Consider the following 23162-nt stretch of genomic DNA (forward strand, 5'->3'; position numbering starts at 1 on the left):
TCACTCTGAGTTAAATACTCCATAAGAAAGAAAGAGAAAGAAAGAAAGAAAGAAAGAAAGAAGAGAAGAGAAGGGAGAGAGGGAAGGAAGAAGGGAAGAAGGGAAGAGAAGAGGAGGGAGGGAGGAGAGAGGGAGGGTGGAAGGGAGTGAGGAAAGGAAATGCCCTGACCTCAACCCTGAAATAAGTAAAAAACAATAGTTACTCTGAGCAAGAAGATAAATTTCCCTCTTCACATAGTACTAAAGAAAAAGGCATTCCATATAAACAAGTGGTTTGTGATGAGCTTTTTAAAAAAAAGAAATGCCCAGCCCAATTTCGCCTACAGTTGTCAAGGTATCTGAGGAGGACAGCCTGTGAGGTGCAGAGGGGAGCAGGCGAGGCCTATGGATTCAGGCCCAAAGCATCACTCAGTCAAGGCACACTGCGGAGTGACCTTCTCCCACTCTGGCTTCACCCCGTTAAGTGAGCAGAAATGCAAGAACCACTGTCACCGTAGCTTTTCACTAGCTTGTTTATTTACCCATCAAGAACCATAAGGACCTTTACTGCATAAAATGCCAAGTGTGGTGGTAATTGACATCAAACGATCCATGTCTACCAACAAATAAAAGACTAAAGTAATAAACATAGAGAGATGAGTGTTTAATGACCTTCAACAAATTTTTATTGTAAGATCCATAACAGTTAACTATATACACTGACATCTCTGGCCTGGAGCAGTCTCCGTTGTCAAAGTCAGAGGAAGAGGCCCAAATCCTGCCTTTCTACAGTGGCTCATGAAAACTGGCTTGAATGTATTAGCCTGGAATGGGTTTGCCAAAATTGCAGGCCCCTGAGACTTCCACCATGTCCGTAGAATTAAAATTTTCCACTTTGAGTACCACCTCCCCACCCCACCTCCGCCCTTCATACATATCCTCTTGACTTTTTCCATAGCTGGATAAAACAGTGGAGTCATCAGAGACCTTTAAACCATTTCTTCCCCAAATCAAGACATCCAGAGGAAGCATAATAAATATTGTCATTCAAGATGCTCTTGGATTTCCATAATCCCCAACCACTGGCTTTAGCTTAGTTCTAAGAACATCTGCCCATAGCCTGAACTGAATGGCCGTTCTGTCAGTGTTAAGAGACAAGCTCAGAATATTTCCTTGTATGTAGATTTTTATTTGTAAACAGAGCATAAATAAAAACAGGAGAAAGCAATAATGGTCCCTCTGTTGAACATCACAGGTTATGAAATCACCACAGTACAAAGTAGAAAGACAACACAATTACATTAATTTCCTTCTAAGTCCACTGCTTCATTTTCTTTAGGTGCTCATTTAGGTCCATGATCTATGGGCCAGAGATTGATTTTATGGCTGAAGTCATGACTCTTTATATAGAGACAGTGATGCAGTTTCAAGAACTCATCCAGAACCTCAGAGTCACAGAGATCCTAAAGGAGGCTGTTCCTTAGTCTCTCATAACGACCAAGAGCTGATCTCAACCCAAGAGAGACCTAATATAATACATACCAAAGTCCCCCAGTAAGTGGTGGCTCTGAAGGAAGACATTACTTCTCCCCGCTTTGGTATCATCCTATAGTAAATGCTTAATACTTGTTTACTAAACTCAAATCTGTGATAGGTATTTGGGAGACTAAATAGCAAAATGGTGATAATTTTTATTTTCTCCATGGTATTCAAATATTAATTAGGTTAGTATGTTAGCTAAAACAAAAAGTATTTCAGTGGTTATGAATTCAACTGACAATGGCAGAGGAACTCCTCTCCTCTGGTAGAGGAGTGTCAGTTTAGAGGAAAAGAAAAAAGCACCTTTGAATCTCAAAATCTGCAGTATCACTTTTATAATAATGTAGGCTGTAGGGTTAAGCATGACACAATTTGTCATGGTTCTTCTGTAAGCTTCTGTAATTCAAAGAAGGATCTCTCCAAAAGTTGGAGAAAATTCAGGTAGGATTTCAGCATCATGGAAATCCATTATTTTATCAGCCCAGAACAAATGCTTCTCTAGGAAATGCTCCTAATGTGTGTTTCAGAAAGTAGTGGCTGTATTCTAATAGATCTTACCTCCCACCTAATATTGATCTAGGACCAGCCACCTGACCAAATCAAGCAAAGCCTTCCAGCCATTCTGACTGGTTTGGGGGTAGGGAGAAGGTGACACTTACCCCAAAGAAGTCAATCAGCATGCTTTGGGGGCTTTCTCTTGAGATAAGAGAACAAGTTTTAGAGCCTCTTTGCCTCTCTGGCAGTGAAATTAAAAACGGTGGGAATGCAAGCTGGTGCAGCCACTCTGGAAAACAGTATGGGGGTTCCTCAAAAAACTAAAAATAGAACTACCCTACGACCCAGCAATTGCACTACTAGGCATTTATCCAAGGGATAGAGGTGTGCTGTTTTGAAGGGACACATGCACCCCCATGTTTATAGCAGCACTATCAACAATAGCCAAAGTATGGAAAGAGCCCAAATGTCCATCAATGGATGAATGGATAAAGAAAATGTGGTATATATATACAATGGAGTATTACTCAGCAACCAAAAAGAATGAAATCTTGCCATTTGCAACTACGTGGATGGAACTGGAGGGTATTATGCTAAGTGAAATTAGTCAGTCAGAGAAAGACAAAAATCATATGACTTCACTCATATGAGGACTTTAAGAGACAGAACAGATGAACATAAGGGAAGGGAAACAAAAATAATACAAAAACAGGGAGGAGGACAAAACAGAAGAGACTCATTAATATGGAGAACAAACTGAGGGTTACTGGAGGGGTTGTGGGAGGGGGGATGGACTAAATGGGTAAGGAGCACTAAGGAATCTACTTCTGAAATCATTGTTGAACTATATGCTAACTAATTTGGATATAAATTTTAAAAAATAAAAAAATAAAACAAGTTAATAAGAACAACACAAAAATAAACCGGAAGCCTAAAAAAAAAAAAAGGAAGCTTAATAGTTGCTGGCTAACATGTCCATGTTAAATGGACCATCATGTAAAAATGTTATTGTTCAGTAAAAGAGGATGATATTGACATGTAGCAAGAAGCACAGCAGAACCAAGAATGGAGATGGAAGGTCCAGTGGTATTCCAATCTCTGGTCCCAGTTGTCTTCCTCCCTGTAATCTGATATTGTATTCCCACTGTACATATGTAACAGACATAAACCCAAGAGCATAGATAATAGCAAATGTAGTAAAATAATTAGGAAGAGATAAGCTTGTATATTCATAAATTTTGTTCTTAATACAATTTATTCAATTGCAAATATATATAATTTAATTTTTAGTGATGGCTCTGTTTAACAATCAGCTTGCAAAATTTGTGATAATTTAGCCAGTGGGTCTGGTACAAGATGGGTGGTTTAAGCACACCCCTGTAGCATGGTGACCTTACTTAGCTGAGGGGTTTTTTGTTTTTTCTAATGTTTATTTTTGAGAGAGACAGAGTGTGAGCGGGGCAGGGACAGAGAAACAGGGAGACACAGAATCCGAAGCAGGCTCCAGGCTCTGAGCTGTCAGCACAGAGCCCAACGCGGGGCTCAAACCCACAAACTGTGAGATCATGACCTGAGCCAAAGTTGGATGCTCAACAGACTAAGCCACCCAGGTGCCCCAACTGAAGGGTTTTTTTATCCTAAAATTTTAAATTTTTATATAGTTAGATCTATCAAAACTTTATAGTTTCAGGCGTTGGCATTATATTAGAAAGATCTTCTCCTATTCAAAATTATTAAAATATTCATATTTTAATCTAACACTTTCATCTTTCCAAAATAAAATAAAATAAAATACAAAATAAAACCAAAAAATCTTCAATTTATCTGAAATTTATTTGCATGTTATGTACGAGATAAAGATCTATTCTTTCCCCTCAAATGTTAGCCTGTCATAATACCTTTTATTTGAATAAACTATCCTCCTGTTTAACCTTTATGATACACTAAATTCTGATGAATACTTGGATCTGTTCTGCAGATTGCTATTCTGGCCCACTGATTTATCTCCATTTTTTATGGCCAGTGAATTACACTGTTCTAATTAGTGAATCTTTAAAATACATTTTATCTCCTTTAGAACACCTCTCCCATTGCTCTTTTAAAATTTTTCTGGGCTATTTTTGTGTATTATTATTCCAAATGAATTACATAATCATTTTTGTCAGGTTTCAAAAAAAATCCCATTAGGATTTTTATTGCATTTGCATTAAATTTTTTACTTCTTCACAATAATGAATGGTCCTAAGAACATGACATTTTATATCTATACACTTATATTTCCATTTACTCAAGTTCCCTTGCATATATATACTATATATATATGCATATATATATATATATAGTATATATATAAATTTAGGTATTGCACTTTTCTTACTGTTTATTTCTACAAATTTTCTAGTTTGTTGCTACTGTTAATAGAATTTCTCATTTTATTCAATCAGAAATTTTTAGTTAAAAATACAAAAGGTCAATTTAAAAACCTATTGTTTTGTTTGCATACTTATAACTGCCCACTTTTCTGGCTCTCTTTTTGATTCTAATAGTCTTTTGATTCTTCTCTGCAAATGAAAAGGTTTTTACTCTATCTCTAATGTTTATACCTCTTATTTCCTTGCCTTGTCTAATTGCATTGGCTAGGACTGCCCAACAGCATTGTGTAGAATGGTAAAAGTAGACATCTTTGTCTTGTTTCTTCTTTCTATGCAAATGCCTCTAGCTTTTGTCTTCAGACAACTTTTTATTATTTTAAAGTAGTATCATTAAATCCCATATAACCAAAAGATTTTATTAAGATTGAATATTGATTTTTACCAAGTGCTTTTCTGCCTTATGGGATTCATATGGGTTTTCCCTTTATTTTGTTAACAAGTTTTCTAATGTTGACCTATCCTTATATTCCTGGGGCACTCCTTACCCTTAGATTGTTCTTTCAATATTGAATTTAACTGTAGCATAATGACTTTCACAGAACAGGTACAAAAAATACTGATTGATTTACTGATTAATTGATTGGAAAAGGAAAATGAAAGTCACTGACCCTCTCTGTCACTAGGAATTGAAATTGCCATGATTATGTTGTCCTTCTTAGTAGGATAATGAGGAAAACAAGGACCCAAATTAATGAGCTTCAGGAGTGATGAATGCCAAGGATGAATTTCTTCGGAGTCTCAATTCCTGGGAGAAGGTAGTTACTGGCTTCTAAGATTTTTATATCCCTTGACTTGATAAATGGTAAAGTGAATTGGATAGGTTAACATCTGAAAAACAGACCTGCTGTGGGAACCCTTAGGAGATATCACTGTGTCTGAGAAAGTTTAGCTGGAATAATAACTTTAATAGTGAAAATTTCCTGTGGCACAGACAGTGTCTGCTGAGATGCTCTCTTTTGCACTCCATCCATGGTAAATGTTTTTTTGCTGCCTCCATGCTTCAGTCATGGAATCTGAGCTCAGGAGGGTGACCACCATTTCCTCTCAAATCCCCTACCTTCAGGCAGAACTGAGTCCAACCCAAAGAACCTAATATTTAAAATCTGTAAAGAAAGATGGGAGCCTTGTCCCATAAGACAATTTCCAGCTTTTCACAGTCCTGTTGGTCAAGAAACTCTTCCTAACATCTCGCCTCAATTCCTCATACCCTTTCTCTTGTAATAAAGTGTCTTAAAATTGTTTGTCAAAATTCTCCCAAAACAGTTCTTGCCCTTCCATGTAATCTCTCTCACTAGTAATGAAACTAATCGAGGAATCACTGTACAAAATCCATTCCCCCCAACTTCCATTCCCTCAGCTAGGCTTTACTGAGCACCTACTATGTGCCAAGTACCAAAGTAGATGCCTTTTAAAAGGGAGTAAGGAAGAGAAAACAAGAAACGCTTTAGAATACAGATGAATCAGACCTGGTTCCTGACCCTGAGAAGCTTGTGGTTTACCTGAGGAGCAAACACTAGAAACATAAAATTATTCCCTAAGGGTATTTTCTACGGATTGTGACTTCAAGATGAGAATCTCACATATGGGAGAATGTTACCTGCAAACACACAATACAAAGCACTTCACGCTATTTGATGTTTATATAGATCATTTTCCAAGAAAATAAAAGTGATTTATATATGTTCCCTCAATATTTACACATCCCCTCAACTGCCAAGGGCCCTGCTTCCCTTCACACACACATAGGGCTTTTATTGACTTCAAAGGGAGCTTGGTGTATAAGGGAGAGACTCACAGGGGCTGAAATGGACACATGCTGCTATTAATCTCAGCACACTTCTCTGAGCTAGGGAGGCAGGAAGTACTGTTAGAGGCCTTTAAAGACAAAGAAAGGAATTAGACACAAGGATTAAACAACTTCCTCAAAGCCAAAATGGTTCCTGGGAGGTGAAATGTTTCAGCACCAAAGTCAGTCTGTTGGGATTTGAATCCTGACCCCAACCCTTATCACCAGTGCAACCTCAAGCAATGAACTTAATTAACCTCTCTGTGGTTTCTTCATTGGTAAAATAGGGATAATACTAATCCCTACCACGTAAGGTTGTTTTGAAGATTATGTATCTATAAATATTGTTCTGGAACCAATATTGCAGATTAGACGTCTGCATAAGTATTAGATTTCAATCACAGACAACCCAGTAATTGAAACCTTAAAGACAGAAGTCACCCCTAAGTTAACCCACTAAATTAGAAATAATGGGACTAGGTCTAAACGAGCTCAGCAAACCTCAGACAAAATTGGGGTTCCCCCCGACCCACTTCCTGTAATGTCTTCCTTTTTATTATCTTGGATATCCAAAACCAAAAATTTCTTTCAGCTAAAATTGTACATTTCCATTGCTGTGTTGTCTCTTCTCCTTCCCCTTCCCCTCTTCTTCTTCCTTTTATTGCAGGATCACAAAGATGACACAGGGCCTGCGAAGGTTCATTTTGCCCCAGGAAGATTACCTGGCTATTTCCAAAGAGACACTGCATACAAGTCTTGAGGCAGGAAAGAACATCTCATTCTTATGGCCAAGCTGTAAAAATTTTTTATACCTAAATCAAATTTTCAGGCCATTCTTCAATTTAAGTTTCATGTGGGATATATTGTTATCTGGTCATGATTATCAGCTACACTTCAAGAACATCTATATACAAAACAAAACTGTTTATTAAAAATCTTGGTCTGTAAAATCTTGCTTCACACCCCAAACAGGCAGGTAATCATCCTGTAGGGATCTGCACTATAAATTTATTTCAATATAATAGAAGTAAACATAATTTAAAATCTCCCAAATACACCATCTTCTCATTCTCTGCCCCCAGATTAACCTCCATTAACTGGAAGTCATGCTTATCAGCCTTAAGTGAAGCCAGAATTCAGACTCATTTGAACCACTTGTTTTGTCCTTTTACGTGGTTACAGAGGGTACTACTGGTCTCTGTCTGACCGAACTCAACTGATGTTGAACTCAAGCCCTTGTTCAAGAGCCATTAGCATCATACTAACTATGAATTTAGGAGATTTGCCCAAGTCACACAGATAGTTTAAGCATTAAATTTGTGTGTCTGCTCTCTTAGAAACATTTCAAACATTATCCATTATCACTCCCGGATAAAATGACACATAACTGATGATGTTCTAGGCATCAGTGCCATTAAATTAAGAACATAGAAATACTATTATTTATTTCATTAATTTGTTCAAATGTAGAAAAGGCTTTTGAAATACCTTCTTGGACCCCACTGACCATCCTTCTCTAGGAGGGGCCTGCCTGACCCTCCAAGATAAACCATGTTTGTACTATATCACCTCCCTTCAAAACAAAGGAGGACACTAGCCCAGGTTGAGCCAATCATATTTCCTCTGCTGAGAATTTGGGATTGATTCAGTCTGGGCTGGAGAAGATATGAGTGGAGGCGATATGACCTGACGTCCCCTCTCTGGTCTTTCCTTGACATGTTTGCAAATAGCGTAAAGGGGACTGGAAAACCCAGTCTGGGGGACTGCACTGTCAGCAGAATCCAGAATAATATCAGTTTGTTGAAAGAACCACTAGTCTTCCTGCAGGAAACAATGGTCTGTGACTGGAGACCTGGCGATGTCACGGGAAGGAGGCCCTGACGTCAGCAGCTTGTGAGGCAGCTGAAAACTGGCGGGGTATGGAGTGTGGGACGGGAGGCAGCCACAGCCGGTCACGTGAGAGGATGACGTCATTGCGTCAGCAGCCGTGTCCCGAAGGTGGCTCCTTCACCTCCGTGGCTCCTTCCCTGGCACCACCTTCTACGCTGGGTATCAGCTTCTCACACACTATCCAGACCATCTATCTAGTCATAGAAAGTGGTGAGTTCATCCCTTTGGGGATTACCTGTAAATAACTTAAAATGTCACTCCTTTAAAGGGCATTTACATCTCCATAGGCATTACTACTACTAGTACTCCACTAGTATTGTGATGGTAATAACTAACAATGTGAAGATTTCTAAGCTGCTGCAGGTGCAGCCATGCTCTATAGGCTCTGCTACTCCCCTGAAATGCTCTCTTACTCGAACATCAGTCCTTCCCTAAGCATGGCTCCAAAGGTCCTGATAAAATTCCTCACAGTGCCCCTCCACCTTGGAGTCCCTCCTTTGTTGGCTTTATTCAATGTCTCTTGATCCAACACCCAGGGAGACTGACAGAATGGGATATGGGATACGGGATAGGGAATCATTGCCTGGGAATGGAAGCTATGGGAATAGACAAAGAAAGCAGAGTAAGAATTAAGACCAAAGACTGATTTCTGGAGAATGCAAAATTTAAGGGATGGTGGAAGGAGAGGAGGAATCAGAGAGAAAGAGGAAGACCCAGGAGAAATATCAGGAAAGCCAAGGTGGGAAGAAAGCTTTTAAGTATGGGCTGTCGTGCCAGAAGCAGAAGAGAGATTCAGCAGCAGAGAATGGCAATGGGCAGTAGACCAGCACCTGAGAGGCACAGCGGTACTCCTCCCCAGACAGGCACGGGATGAGGGCGAAAGCACTGGTGGGCAGGGACAGTCAGAATCTGCCAGGGAGGAGGCAGAGCCCAATAGCGATAGGAGACCAGCCAGAGTCTAATTGGCAGAAACTAGTCCCAAAGAGTCATGGATATTGAACTTGCCAAACCAAGAAAAATAAAGTCAATATTATATAGAAAATACTCAAAAGACTATATTCATCAATGTCAGTCTTCTCTCACTGCCACTGAAAAGGCATGGTCTTAGGCACTCCACACTGTCTCAAAGGAGTGCTTACTCTGCCTAGTGATAATAATGACACCAACAGTTTGACCAGCAGAAACCCAGCTACCTGGACTCTTTAATTAACCAGATTTACGATTTAATTCACCCATCCTCCATTTCTAAAACAGGGAGGAAATTGTCCAAAAAAAAAAAAAAACCCAAAACACACACACACACATTTTAGAGATTTAGTCAACAAAGAAATATAAGATCTATACAGATTCAACTCAACCCTGATACATTTTCTAGCCATACAAAACAAGAAGGGATGTTTGGGATAATAACCCAGAAATAAAAGATTCAACCATTGAAGAAATACTTATGCTCATATTTATATAACAAAAATTTTATGCTTTCAAAAATTCTATTCCATTTAATCTTGTTAACCTTCTTAGGGTTAATCAAATCAAATGGAGTAATCTTTGGTAATAGGTAATCTCATAGCAAGTTTACTTTGGAAATATTATAGAGAGTCTTGGTACTTCTGTGAGTTTCAGAAATCAAAAATTAAATCATTAATGAAGAAATTAGTCCCATGCAGTCTGAGAAAACACTTCTTGAAATATTTAATTCCTTTATGTAACCATTTTAAAGTTATTGAGATATAAAATGAAAAACAGGAGCAATGAGTTTGGGATGCTTTCTTGTAGTCCCCTAGATTCAAAACCAACACATTTAATAGGGTTTAAAGTCTCTAACTCAGTTCTAATGAAAAATTTGTGCCCCTTGACTATTTCACTGCACACACCATTAGGGCTCTACCTAAGGAAAGTGAGAGAAGGTATCAATCCAGTAAATGGAGAAGCCAAAATTATAGTTCATTTCTCCTGATTTCCTTTCTTTTTTGTTCTACTTTATGATGTTATTTTTTCATCCATAGACTTTATGAACTAATAATAAACTCTTCTACGGGTAAAACTAAGATGTGTTACTGTAATAGCATATATGTTAATGAATGAAACTTTGTATACATCAAGACTGACCCAAATGTTTTTGTATGTAATTAGGAATTAACATATTCAGCTAGAATGCATAGTGCCTTTCATGTTCTCTCTCTCTGTCTCTCTTTCATACGTACACACAGACACACACACACACACACACACACACACACACACACAGGCACCAACCAGCTATTCTGACTAGGGTGCCTTTGTGGAAGGTTGTTGGGCTGTTGACTGACTGTTAACCACGGCTGACAGATCCCTCTGGGTACCCAGTAATAGTTGACTCATTATGCTTTTCCACTGGCCAAGCCATGTTGTCAGAGGAAAGATGGCCAACTATGAGAAAAGAATTGCTCCAGAAAAGGGCATACGTGCAGAGGGCAGCTGTTTCCCTTCTCTCTCAGGACGTCCAGGTGCCATTACTAAATTTCCTGTATGCAGGGCCTGGAAAAGTTCACTGACCTCAGGCAGGGGGTGGGGGGACAGGGAACACTTTTTCCTTTCAAACTGTCCTTCTTTACTCATTGTAACCAGAGGATCACTGCTCACTATGTTGTCTTATAAATTATTCCTGTAAGATTTATAGCCATTATATGCTTCAAGTCAAACATTCTTTTAAGGCCAAACAGAGTAATTTACTGGATTTGTGTCTCTAAACAATCTTATAAATAGTCACTCTCTAGTTCAAGGTGAATAACAGTCGGTGGCAAGCTAGCATCAAAGAATACTGATTGCAATTCAATTTTATTACCTTTGAGGATTCACCCTGAGGAATAGGGCAGACTGGCCAAAAATCTATAGGCTGATCATTTTGGGTCTGTATTGGAAAATCCTTTCCAAGTAAACACCTCCTATATGGGTTTTTGCCTCCTCTTCATTGATGACCATATATATTTTTTCTTTCCCGGAGATACCAAGATGACAGTGCTGCTAATCAGACCTGCAGTTATGGCTAAGATGAGCAGTGTATGTTCTTTCCAACCTGCTTGCACATCAAGCCTGATCCCTAAGTTGTGGCTGCAAATCCTTTTTGAGACCCTGACACACCCGTAAACACCCTCTATCCTTGACGCCATGGCAAATGGCAATGAACTCGTGCTTAATGCCACTACAGCTTCTCACTCCTGATAATTTCACCTGTTATGTAAGGCTTACATGAGATGCTGGCAAAATATTCAGAAAACTAGTTATTCTGTACAGGCACATTTGACTCTCATGGTTCTAGAAATACACCCTGTAGCCTATGGTCTTTGATTTGGCCTAGGAGTTTGATAACACACTGATACCATTTTCTGCCTGTCAACCTACCAAAGGACACACAAACTTCTTAATTTCCCCAGAACTATATGGAATACTCCAAAATGTGCCATTAGGTACAGCCATCCCAGGAAGACTATGGTAAGGTAGTGGGACAATGTGAAGAATTCTAGAATATGAGACTCCATTCTGGCTGTGATTTTAGCCTAAGGGAACCCAACAGAGGTAAACTAAGCTCACATCTGTTTCTTTTTTTCTTTTGTGTCCTTAAAACCTAGAGATTATTTAGCCAAAGTAAAAAATTAACCTTTTATCAAAGATTCCTTTCTCTCATTATCTCTCTTTTCAAGTCTGGAACGTTTCAGACTTCAGCACTTCTCCAGGGTCAAACTCTGAATTCAGTAAACAAGATTTTGCTAAGTGTGCACGTGTGCTGCCTTAGCAGCTAGATGCTGAGGGAAAAGGAAAGGTGAGAAACAGGAAATGAAGTGCAAATGGAATTGTAATGTCTGTTATCGGTGATGTCTGTGTGAGGAACCAAGTCATTACTGTGGGGTGCAAAGGATTTGTGTTAATGTAACAAGTAAGTAAACTTTATTAAAACTACCTTTCAGCTTTCAAAGACTGCTACTGCATTAAGGCTAGCTACCTTAATGTTCATCCAGTTACTTTGCTGGTTGCTATGGCAATATCCTCCTAGGTATTTGTAAGGTCACAAAAGGAAGAGCTAACCCTCTTACTGCTGGAATAACTAATGTGGTTCTGTTACTTGCTTGATGTAAATGGTCTCAAGTGACAGCCAACTGTACATATAGTCAATTACAACTGCTCAAAGGAAATGATTTGTTGTAACAGCCGCTGTTCAACCTCTGTGACATCAATGTTTCTATGGAAACAGTTGCCTATTGCACTGCTTTGAATTGAGTATTGATCAAACTAGGGCCAACACTATTTCAGAGACTCGCTACTTTACTGTGTGGCAATTTACGATAGGAACTCATAACATCACTGTATATTTCAAGCCCCAAGGAACCAATTTAGCAGACAGTTACAGTAGAATATTAACAGAGGTCAATAATGGAAGTCTGATTATAGTCCTAGGACAATTAGTCAATGCTTTTGTTGTCTGCCCTTCCAACATTCGAGCAGCTATTACGGTTTTCAAATAATAATATTCATGCCTGAAGAAAGTGCTATATTCATTCATCTTCAATTTTAAACTTTATTTTTCATTGTTATGTTATCTATCAATAAAACTATTCTGCTATATTAACCAAGCTATGACCCCTCAGAAGTAAATAACTATTGATCAAGGAGTAAAGATCTACTGGTGCACAACACTGTTTTCCATTAATGATCTTATTGGCCCAGCTGATAAGATGGTTGTCTCCAAACAACTGAAGATACAAAGGCAAAAAATAACATAGGTCTAATTTCCATAAAAAATAGTTAGGGTTAAGTCCTCCATCTTTGTAATGGAATGGATTCTCCAACCTCAGTTGAAGGAATAGTGAAAATAAAGACACCACCCTGCAGAATCCTTCCGTAAGCCATTCATTCTGCATAATATTTCCATTGTCCGTGGATGTTTTATTCCATCTTCTCTGGAAACAACCTTTATGATGGTATCATCCAACACTCTCCTTTTAGAGATGAGGAAATAAGGTGACATGGCCTCTTTGGTCTTTCATAAAATAAATGATCTCCCTACAAATATATACGTGAAAAATGTTACGTTGGAAAAATCGTGATTTATACATTTGTCACTCACCTGAAAAAAAATACATGCCAATTATCTCTACTCTTAGATTGATTTGTCAAGAACTCCAGTCAACCAATTCTATAAAATTATTTACTTCTTTCCCTCCTCATTCCAAGTCAGAATTTGAAGCAGATAGTCAGCCAGTTTACTGCAGTGACATTGACCACAGTACAGGCATTGAAAATTAATTTTTGCAGCTGAAGTTATAAAACTTCAGAAAGCACTTGGATAATGTGGCTACATGCCAAAGAAGGGTAGGTGTCTATGAATGAAATCTGTTTCAATACATAGATAGTAGCACTAACTTTTTATTACCATAATTGAAAAATTATGGCTTGGAGAATGATTCTTGTCAGGTAATAACAAATTCATCCACCTGCTTCAAAGAAGCTCCTCCTCATATAAGGAAAGTGGATATTCTCCTAGCTTAGCTATTGATTTGAAAAACCCCATATAGATAGCTTAAAAATAAAAATCAGTTTAAAATTTCAGGCCAGTGACATCTAAAATAGTATTTCAATCAGTCTGGATCCCATTAAACTTTTTTTAAATCAGCTAAGACTTTAAGTTAGTCTTTTTGATGATAGGCATGGTCTGTGTTAGGAGATGAGCTTCCCTTGTTCATATAGCAAGTATTTATTGAGGACCCACAGAATGCCAGTCACTAGTCTGAACAATGGAGCACAGAGTTGAATAAGGCTAGCTCTCAGTAGTAGGTGGGAAGGGTCATTTGCCACGTGGAATAGGGAGTTCAGGTAAGAAGTGGTCTCTGATCCCATACTCAATGTTCTCTCCCTTGTCTCTTTAACAATACTTTTACCACAATTTTTGCTTGTTTATACATTCATACCCTTCTGTGCTCTAGAAAGGATTTACAGTGGACCATAAGTTTGATTCTGAGCTTCTTCCCAACTGGTACCAAAAAAGGAAAGATAATCAATCAGCCACATGATTCCATGTCTGGGAGATTTAAAAAAAAAAAAAAAAAAAAAAACCACCAGAGCAAAACAAAAAGCAGATGTGCAAAAGAGGCCTAATGACTTCTCATATTGAGACCAGAGATAATACTCCCCAGGTCCTTAGAAACCAGACCTTGATAAAGTGGTAAGGAACATCTTCCTCAACACAGTGGCTGTAAATATACCACTGTGTTTTGTAAGGCTAAACAAACAAATTCCATGACCACACACCAAAGTGCCATTTAAACACAATTCTGCCAGAGAACAAAACAAGGCTTTCCCTGACATACTACTTTGTATCAATATATAGGTACTGAGGAGGCATAAAAAAATAAAACTTAGTAAATTAGCTATACAATACCTAACTTGGAATAATGTACCTTCCTAGTTTACCTTGAAAATTACTCAGGGGCCAAGATTTACACCTGCATAAATAGATGAGATAGATGAGTTGGCTTACTCGTAAATCCATTTGTGTGTGTGTGTGTGTGTGTGTGTGTGTGTGTGTGTATAATTTTTATTCTGTAAGTGAGATAACATGGAAGAACTTTCATGAAAATGTTAATCCTGGTTTTAGTCTATGGATCTCAAACTTTTTGGGCCTGGGCCATTCCTAGCTTATCCAAACTAGGTCATCTGTATTAAAAAATAAGAAGAAAGATCAGATTATATAATGACCTTCTTTGTCTCTTGTTACAGTTTTCTTACTTAAAGACTATTTTGCCTGATATAAGTGTAGCTACTCCTGTTCTCTTTTGGTTTCCGTTTTCATGGACTATCTTTTTCTATCCCTTCACTTTGAGCCTATGTTGTGTCTTTAAAGCTGGTGTGAGGGGCGCCTGGGTGGCGCAGTCGGTTGAGCGTCCGACTTCAGCCAGGTCACAATCTCGCGGTCCGGGAGTTCGAGCCCCGCGTCGGGCTCTGGGCTGATGGCTCAGAGCCTGGAGCCTGTTTCCGATTCTGTGTCTCCCTCTCTCTCTGCCCCTCCCCCGTTCATGCTCTGTCTCTCTCTGTCCCAAAAATAAATAAACGTTGAAAAAAAAAATTTTTTTAAGCTGATGTGAATCTCTTATAGGTAACATATGGTTGGGTCTGGCTTTTTTTTTTTTTACATTCAGCCATTCTATGCCTTTTTTTTTTTAATTGTTGTTTATTTTTAAGAGACAGAGAGCACGAGCAGGGGAGGGGCAGAGAGAGAGGGAAACACAGAATCTAAACCCACGGACGCAGGGCTTGCCCCACGAACTGTGAGGTCATGACCTGAGCTGAAGTCAGACGCTTAACCAACTGAGCCACCCAATGCCCATTCTATGCTTTTTTTTACCGGACACTTTATTTATTTACATTTAAAATAATTACTGACAGGTAAGGACTTACTAGTCCTAGTGCCAATTTCTTAATTGTTTTCACGCTCTTTGTAGTTCCTTTGTTCCTTACTTTTTCTCTTGCTACTTTCCTTTGTAAATTAATGGTTTTCCATAGAGGAATGCTTTGATTCCCTGTTCTTTATATTTTGTGTATCTACTGTAGGTTTTTGCCTCATGAGTTACCATTTTTAGCAATTTTTTTCATGGTCTGCCTAAATCTCAGAATAACCTGGTGGTTTGGGGTTTTCTGATCTCTTAGAATATACTTTGACCAGAACTGCTTTAAACAGACTAATACCGAGAGGAACAACTTACATAGGTAAGTGGAATCCATGTACTGTCACAGGAAAACCACAGGTCTCAAAAGGCCTAAGTTTCTGGTGGGCTCCAGCCTCTTCACCACTCCCGTGTGAGAGCAGGCAGCGTACTTGGCCCTCTGAGCTTGTAAACTCAAGTTAATGATCCCCAACCTGAAGAATCCTTGTGATAATTAGCAACAAATGACATATGAGGGCACCTGGCACACAGCAGGTGCACGATAAATGAGAGCTCTTACTATTTTACAGAGACAGGAAACAATAAACTGGACAGAACTATATAAATCCTGTCTATAATCTTATTCACTCACAGGGAGATGTGGAATAAGGAACCCCCTCAGATGGATCCAGTTACTAGAGAGCCAAAAGTTACCTGTAGGAGCCAACCCCAAATGATGTTTGGTTAGGAGAGGAAGTATTACCTTCTTTCTCATTTTGCAGGTGAGAAAATCAAGTGGTTACATTAGTTAGCAGAACATCAGAATAGGATGGAAACCAAGGTCTTCTGATTAGAATGGTTCTTGTTTTCCCCACAGCTCTCCACCAGTTACCCTATAACTCAGCCCCTGGACAAGCACTCCCAAAACATAGCATCCCAACAGATTGCCGGCACCAGAGGAAAGTGCAGGGGGATGCTATCAACTTCAGGAACTAAATTTTAGCTGGCAAAAATTCATCAAGAAAAGTTTCAATTTTCCTCCCTGAGTCTTGAGAGAAATCATTTTAAAAATGTCAACTTTAGGGGCGCCTGGGTGGCGCAGTCGGTTAAGCGTCCGACTTCAGCCAGGTCATGATCTCGCGGTCTGTGAGTTCGAGCCCCGCGTCAGGCTCTGGGCTGATGGCTTGGAGCCTGGAGCCTGTTTCCGATTCTGTGTCTCCCTCTCTCTCTGCCCCTACCCCGTTCATGCTCTGTCTCTCTCTGTCCCAAAAATAAATAAACGTTGAAAAAAAAAATTAAAAAAAAAAACAAAAAACGTCAACTTTAGCGTCAAGCCAGAAGGAAGGAAAGCCCCACCATGAGATGGGTAGTTATTGTGTCCCTTCTGGGGTCTTCCAGAACCCCTGGCCCAAATATTACCACAGTCTAGGCTATCTTAAGGGTCCCCAAAAATCTAATGTCATCCTAGCCAAGGCTTAGAGGATCTTTGAAGGCCAAGAAACTTCAAACCTTCAAACCTAGGTCTGGATCATCCAAGGCTTGGGGAAGCAGGGGAAAGAAATATGGAAGAGGATAGGGAAAGAAATATTAGTGGCCTGGGGCAAGAAGTTTCAACTAAATGTTACTGCATCAGGGGTGCCTGGGTGGTTCAGTCAGTTAAGCCTGTCCGACTCTTGATTTAGGTTCAGGTCATGAACTCATGGTTCATGAGATCAAGCTCCACATCGAGCTCTGTGCTGACAGTGCAGAGCCTTCTTGGGGTTCTTTCTCCTCTCTCTCTGCCCCTCTCCTGCTCTCTCTCTCTCTCTCTCAAAATAAATAAACTTAAAAAAATAAAATCAATGTCACTGAATCAAATCTCTGTGAGCTTGGTGTAATATGGATTTCCATTCCCATGTTTGATCTTCGGTATCCCAGGACCAGTTTAGGGTTCAACCATACAGGCCATAGACCCAAGAAGCTAGCAGTACACATCCTAGTTCATGCACTCCCCTAGCCTGACAGTTGGGAAAAAATCACAACTATAACCACTGGTAAAACTAGAATTATTTGAATCAGCTCCATTTCCCCATCTCTCCAGTGTCTCCTATACATTTTTAAAACTGCAGCTTTCCTCTGGGAAAACTATGGCTGGGATGTGCCCTAGAAATCCATGATGAGTTTGAACAATAAGGAGGTGCTATAAGTTCCAGCTGATTTACTAATTAACTAAAGGAATAATATACACAGAAAAGCTCTTTAAGCAAAGACATTGCAGCAGAAGTTTGGACTCTGAATTTTTCAACAAGACACCTAATATTCTGTGGCTATTCAATATGTCGTGATTTCATAATTACCTTACATCTGTTCCCAGCACTCTTCCCACCCTCTACCTGTCCCCAAAAGGTAGACTGATGTGACTAATCTGAAGCTTTGAAGTAAGAGCAGGGAATACACATATGGCCCAATATGTATTTGTTCCAGACTTCTAAAACAAATAATGACTTGAGAGATCTTCATGGCTTTTCTCAAGAAACTGATGAAGTTATGAGATTGGGGCCAGGAATATGCCTTCTCCAAAAGCTGTAATTAATGCTGAAAATAGTTCAAGAAATGCAAGCTCCTTAAGGGTGTGCCATTGTACATTTTTCCTGCCTTCATTACAAACGTGAACCATGAATTTTTGATGTTCTGTGAATTTCCCTAGACTCTGACAATATTGGATTCCATCACATCATCCGCCTACAAGATCTGAGGGCCAAGCCTCCTCCTGGAGCTTACAGGTCCATCATGAATGGGGAGAGGCTAGGGCAGGAAAGATAACCTACTCTTGTGCCCACGATCAAACTTCTCTTGGATGTGTTCCAGAGAGAGCTGGAATGGGTGGATCGAGTAGGCAAAGGCTGAAGTGCTGAGGACAGAGGGAAGGGAGGAGAACAATGGGGTGTGGTGGGGGAGAGACCAGGCTGAGAGCTGAGGGGCAGAGCAGTGAATGCTCTCAAATGCTGAGGATGTGGAGGAGGGAGGCTGCAGGCTTTGTTTCACTTCATGACAATTCCTCCACAGAAATTTATCACTTCCTGCATTCCAACCCCAAATTCAGCACATCATGGACATTTGGCCACACATGTACCATGAGAGGCTTCTTCCTGAAGGTTACGCATCAGAAGCATACAAGTCAGAAATAGGAAATCCCTTGACAGTGGGTTTCTCACAAACCTCAGTCTTCCCCTTGGGTCGGATGTGAACATCTTATGTCCAAACCCTAGTTCTACCTTCTGCTTTTCCTTTACTCTGGTCTGGGTCACCACATGAAGAAAACAACCCACTGCTCAGTGGTGCCTTTCTAAGTTTCTCTTATTTATTTGGTTCTCAGACACAAAGCCCAGTTCCAGGGATGGCAAAACCCTCTTAAATACAAAAATAAAACTTGATATTTCCATAAGGCCACAAAGAAAAGGCATTGGGTCTGACTTAGCTATTCCCCTGAGTTCCCTCTAGAAGTCAGGGGTAAGGAAAGCTATATTTCCCAGCATGGACACAGCATACACCTTTATGACTGAAAGAGGATGTTTTTATTTGCACTGCATTATACCCATAAATTCCATCCACTCAGCAAGTCAAATTATTGCTGGCCTCCAAAATACATTAAGTTTGGGTTTAAATCAGTCACTTTTGAAGATATACTGCAGCCCACTTCCTAGCCATATTTGTAATATATTCACCCTGTAAATGTTCTTTAAAATGCATTGTTTGTGGAGTTGTCTTACTTCAGTCAGCCATGTGAAGATATAAGGAATATAAGCTCTAATTTGCAGTTTCTTTGTGTGTGTGATTGTTCATGATTCCACTCATGGAGATAATGGCTGCCAAAAGGCTTTCGTGTTATGAAGGGAAAGAGCTCGCTGAATCCGAATCAAATTAGAATTAGTGATATAATAGTAAACAGCAATGGGAAAATACAGAGCTCTGAGCAGTTTATGCTAGAATTTGGTGACAGCAGACAAGCTTTTCCGGATAATGGTGGGAAGGGGAAAGCCACAGGATCGTTTGGGATGTTTAATGGTGTATTGCGAGAGTCAAGTGTGCTCAAATGGCAATGCCCAAAATTTCTTTCCCTTACCTTGATTTTCTATTTTACAAAGTATTACATTACATTACATTCGCATTCCTCATCAATTGTCATTTAAATAATTTCAACAGGATGAACTGAATCAGAAAACAAGGAAGCTGAGAAAGAGAGTTACAAAGAAATAGAGCCATATTTTCTTGGTTCCCTTGGGAAAGAGGCCTGTCTTCTCTGCATTTCCCTTTTTCCAGCTGCTCTCTGCCTGATAGGTAGGAGATGTGCACCGTGGTGGGAGGGATGTGCAAGATGCCCCCTACATGGTACTCAGTGTTTCTCCTAGCTGAGAAAGAAAACTGGCCTGCCAAGCCTGTGAGAAGCAACACACTCAGACAGTTTGGCACCTGCCGCTATTCTTTATGCCCACCTTATTTCCAAAGACTTTGTTTTGAAAGATAAAAAGCTGCTAACACACCACCAAGGAAGAAGTCTCCACAAGCATTATCCACACTGCAGGCAGTATCTTTAAAACAATGTGACGCGTATGGATTGTTCTTAGTATTTCTTAAAAATCAAGCACGTGTTCTTCTTTCCCACGGCTATTTGTGAAACACTTCCTCACCTAGGTATGCAAGCTTACAACACCAAATATCTGGTGGATATTAAGATAGTATTTTCCCACAAATCACGTGCCAGGGCCAATTGCTATCAATACTATTCCACAGACTCTGATAATCATAACATTTCTGCATAGATGAGGGAGCTGTGACATTTACTGGGCACTTTACATTTACTATCTTCTTTATACAGCTCTCAACCTCATAAGAGATATTATTTCCATTTTGCCACGGAGGAGACCAAGGATCAGAGAGGTTAAATAGCTGGCCAGACATCACAGAGCTAGGAAATAGCAGAGCTAGAATTTGACCTTGGGGATTACTTACCCCAGAGCTTCTTTAATCACTTCCCCACATCAATCACCACGATTATTGTGTACTGAGGACAAGGGTTTTGCTGGAGCCACTTGTATCAGCTTGCAAGAGCTATTGCTACATTTTTAGCAGCTTTTTGAGCTAGTTGTTCTCATGATGATGGCTTGAAGTTGGCCATGGTGGGAGTATTTACACCATAGAAATAGGCAAACACCACACGTTGGGGTTTTTGTTTGTTTGCTTTCAGAGAAAAAGAGAGCCATTTTTAAAAAAATTTAACCAGGAGGAACATTTCCAAGAATCATAGAATTTTTGGACCCCTTCTTCCCCTCCGTGGTATTGTCTCCAAAGCACAGAAGGTGACAGAGTTACCAACAGGACAAATCCCCTGGGAAATGGTGCCAGCGTCCCGCCAAGGTGTGGACTTCCGGACACAGTCTTATCTTCAATGCCCAGTCTGGCCCTGCTTCTGCCCTTTCTCTTCAACCACTTACCCCACCCACTCTTCCCCTGAGGCACAAAGGAATTGGCAGAGCAAATTGAGACTTGATGTGGTTGTTTTGATGATAAGTTTTGTAAGCCAAATTCGGTTCTTACGACTCAAAATTAATAACTTCAGCCTCTGGCATCAATTAGCTTTTCTCAACTCTCTTACTTCCCATCAGGTGAATATACTGTAAGTCCAAAGGAAATATATATTCTGAACACAGAGGGCATCCCTTTATGTCCAAACCTGATCTCCACTGGGGAGAGTCGTGCTCAATATTTTTTATTATTATACAATTAACATTTATTGAGTGTTAATAGTGAGCTTATATATAACACAGAGACCATTACTATACCTGGTTTCTTGGCAGATTGTAGGAACAGCATGTTTTTGATATCTTGGATGGCACCAAGCTTGGTATAATTTCCCAATGAAGTCAGTGCTCCTAATTTCCTGAACATCTGTGCATCAAATTCATTAAATGGCTAATGAATCCAGACATATAAGGTTCATAAAAATATTTATATCTGACATTAACAAAATGGCACTCCTGCTTTGTTCCTCTACGTGATACCCTTAAGACAACCAAGTTTTTGTAACTGGCTAGAACCTGGTGGAAGAAGGTACATGACTGAAATCAGTACCTTCACGTTTCTTCTGTGGAATATGGCATAGAGAAACCATGGCTCGAAATGGTCAATGAATACAGGACAAAGAATAGGGGGATAGGATCCAAGAGAGCAGGTGAGGTCAGATGTCCATATTCCATAAATTCACTTACATGAAGACTGCAGCTAACATGGATGGAAGTTTCACTAAGGGTAGAACATTATGCGGGCATGATTGGTGATCACACATGTGCCCCAATGCTGTCACCATGACCACCAGCCAGGTCAGGGGTCTCTGAGCTGAGCCCATGTTTACAAAAAAGAATAATCACAATACTCTATTCTTTGAAGTTTAAATATTCTAGCAACAAATGAAGAACTCTGAACTGAATCAAATACCAGGGTTCTCCTCTGAACATTCCCTGACTAGGTAACCTTGTACCTGTTATTGGCTTTCTCTGTTGTCTCAGGCTCTCCTACCCCACACATAAAATGAGTGGGGTATGGATTAGATTTGCAGCCCCTTCCAAATATAAAGAAAGGTTTTAGGCTTGTTGTGTTGAGAAAGATGGGAGGCTGGAGATTACTGTTTGCCTACAGAGCTTTAGTCCAAAGCTTGAAAACAATGCTCATTTTTGTGTTTGCATAGGTTAAGGGAAAAGGGCTTCATCAGATGCCTACCAGGGGAAACCTCCAACTTCATATCCTCACTCGCAGACAACTCTTAGTAGGAATAAGACTCACAATGTCCCAATGGGGCATGTTTGCAGCTCTGTGACTTGCTTACTGTGTCCCACCACCTGGAAGGGCTTCCTGGTCCCCTTCACCAGCCCCTCCAGAAGCAACTCACATTCTGCCTGCTTCATCCAGTCTTCATGACTGCCTCAGCCCCAAGAAACCATCTCACTCTTCTCCAAACTCTTGTACAATTGACTCTGGAACAACACGGGTTTGAACTGCATGGGTCAGCGTATGCATGGATTTTTTCAATAAATATAGGATAATAATGTAAACGTCTTTTTCTTCCTTATGATTTTCTTAATAACATTTTCTTTTCCCTAGCTCGCTTTAGTATTAAGAGTACACTATATGAGATATATATATATATATATCTCATACAAAATATGTGTTAATCAATTGTTTATGTTACCTGTAAGGCTTCCAGTCAACAGTATGCTATTAGTACTCAAGTTTTGGGGAGTCAGTAGTTCCATGCAATTTTCAACCTTATGGGGACTGGCATCCCTAAACCCCACATTGTTCAACGGCCAACTGCAGTATTTATCTCCCAATGAATGCCATTTTATAAACAAATACTGCTCTGTGACGCTCCTTTCCTGGTACTAAAGTATTATTAAAATAGATTGTTATTGTTGTCTTTTACATATGCACAGTTTATTGCCCTGGTTTGATTATAAATTCCTCAAGAACAAATTTTGTATCTTACCCTGGAGTGTCCCCACAACACCCTGGTGAATTGCCATAGTAGATTTTGTAGCTTAGCTTTTCCATCTGTAGAATGGGGATGTTAGTACTTACTTTATATGAGGAAAAAAGGAGATTGTCAGAAGTAAA

This window comes from Prionailurus bengalensis, chromosome C1 (assembly GCF_016509475.1).
Source record: "Prionailurus bengalensis isolate Pbe53 chromosome C1, Fcat_Pben_1.1_paternal_pri, whole genome shotgun sequence".
NCBI classification, from domain to species: Eukaryota; Metazoa; Chordata; class Mammalia; order Carnivora; family Felidae; genus Prionailurus; species Prionailurus bengalensis.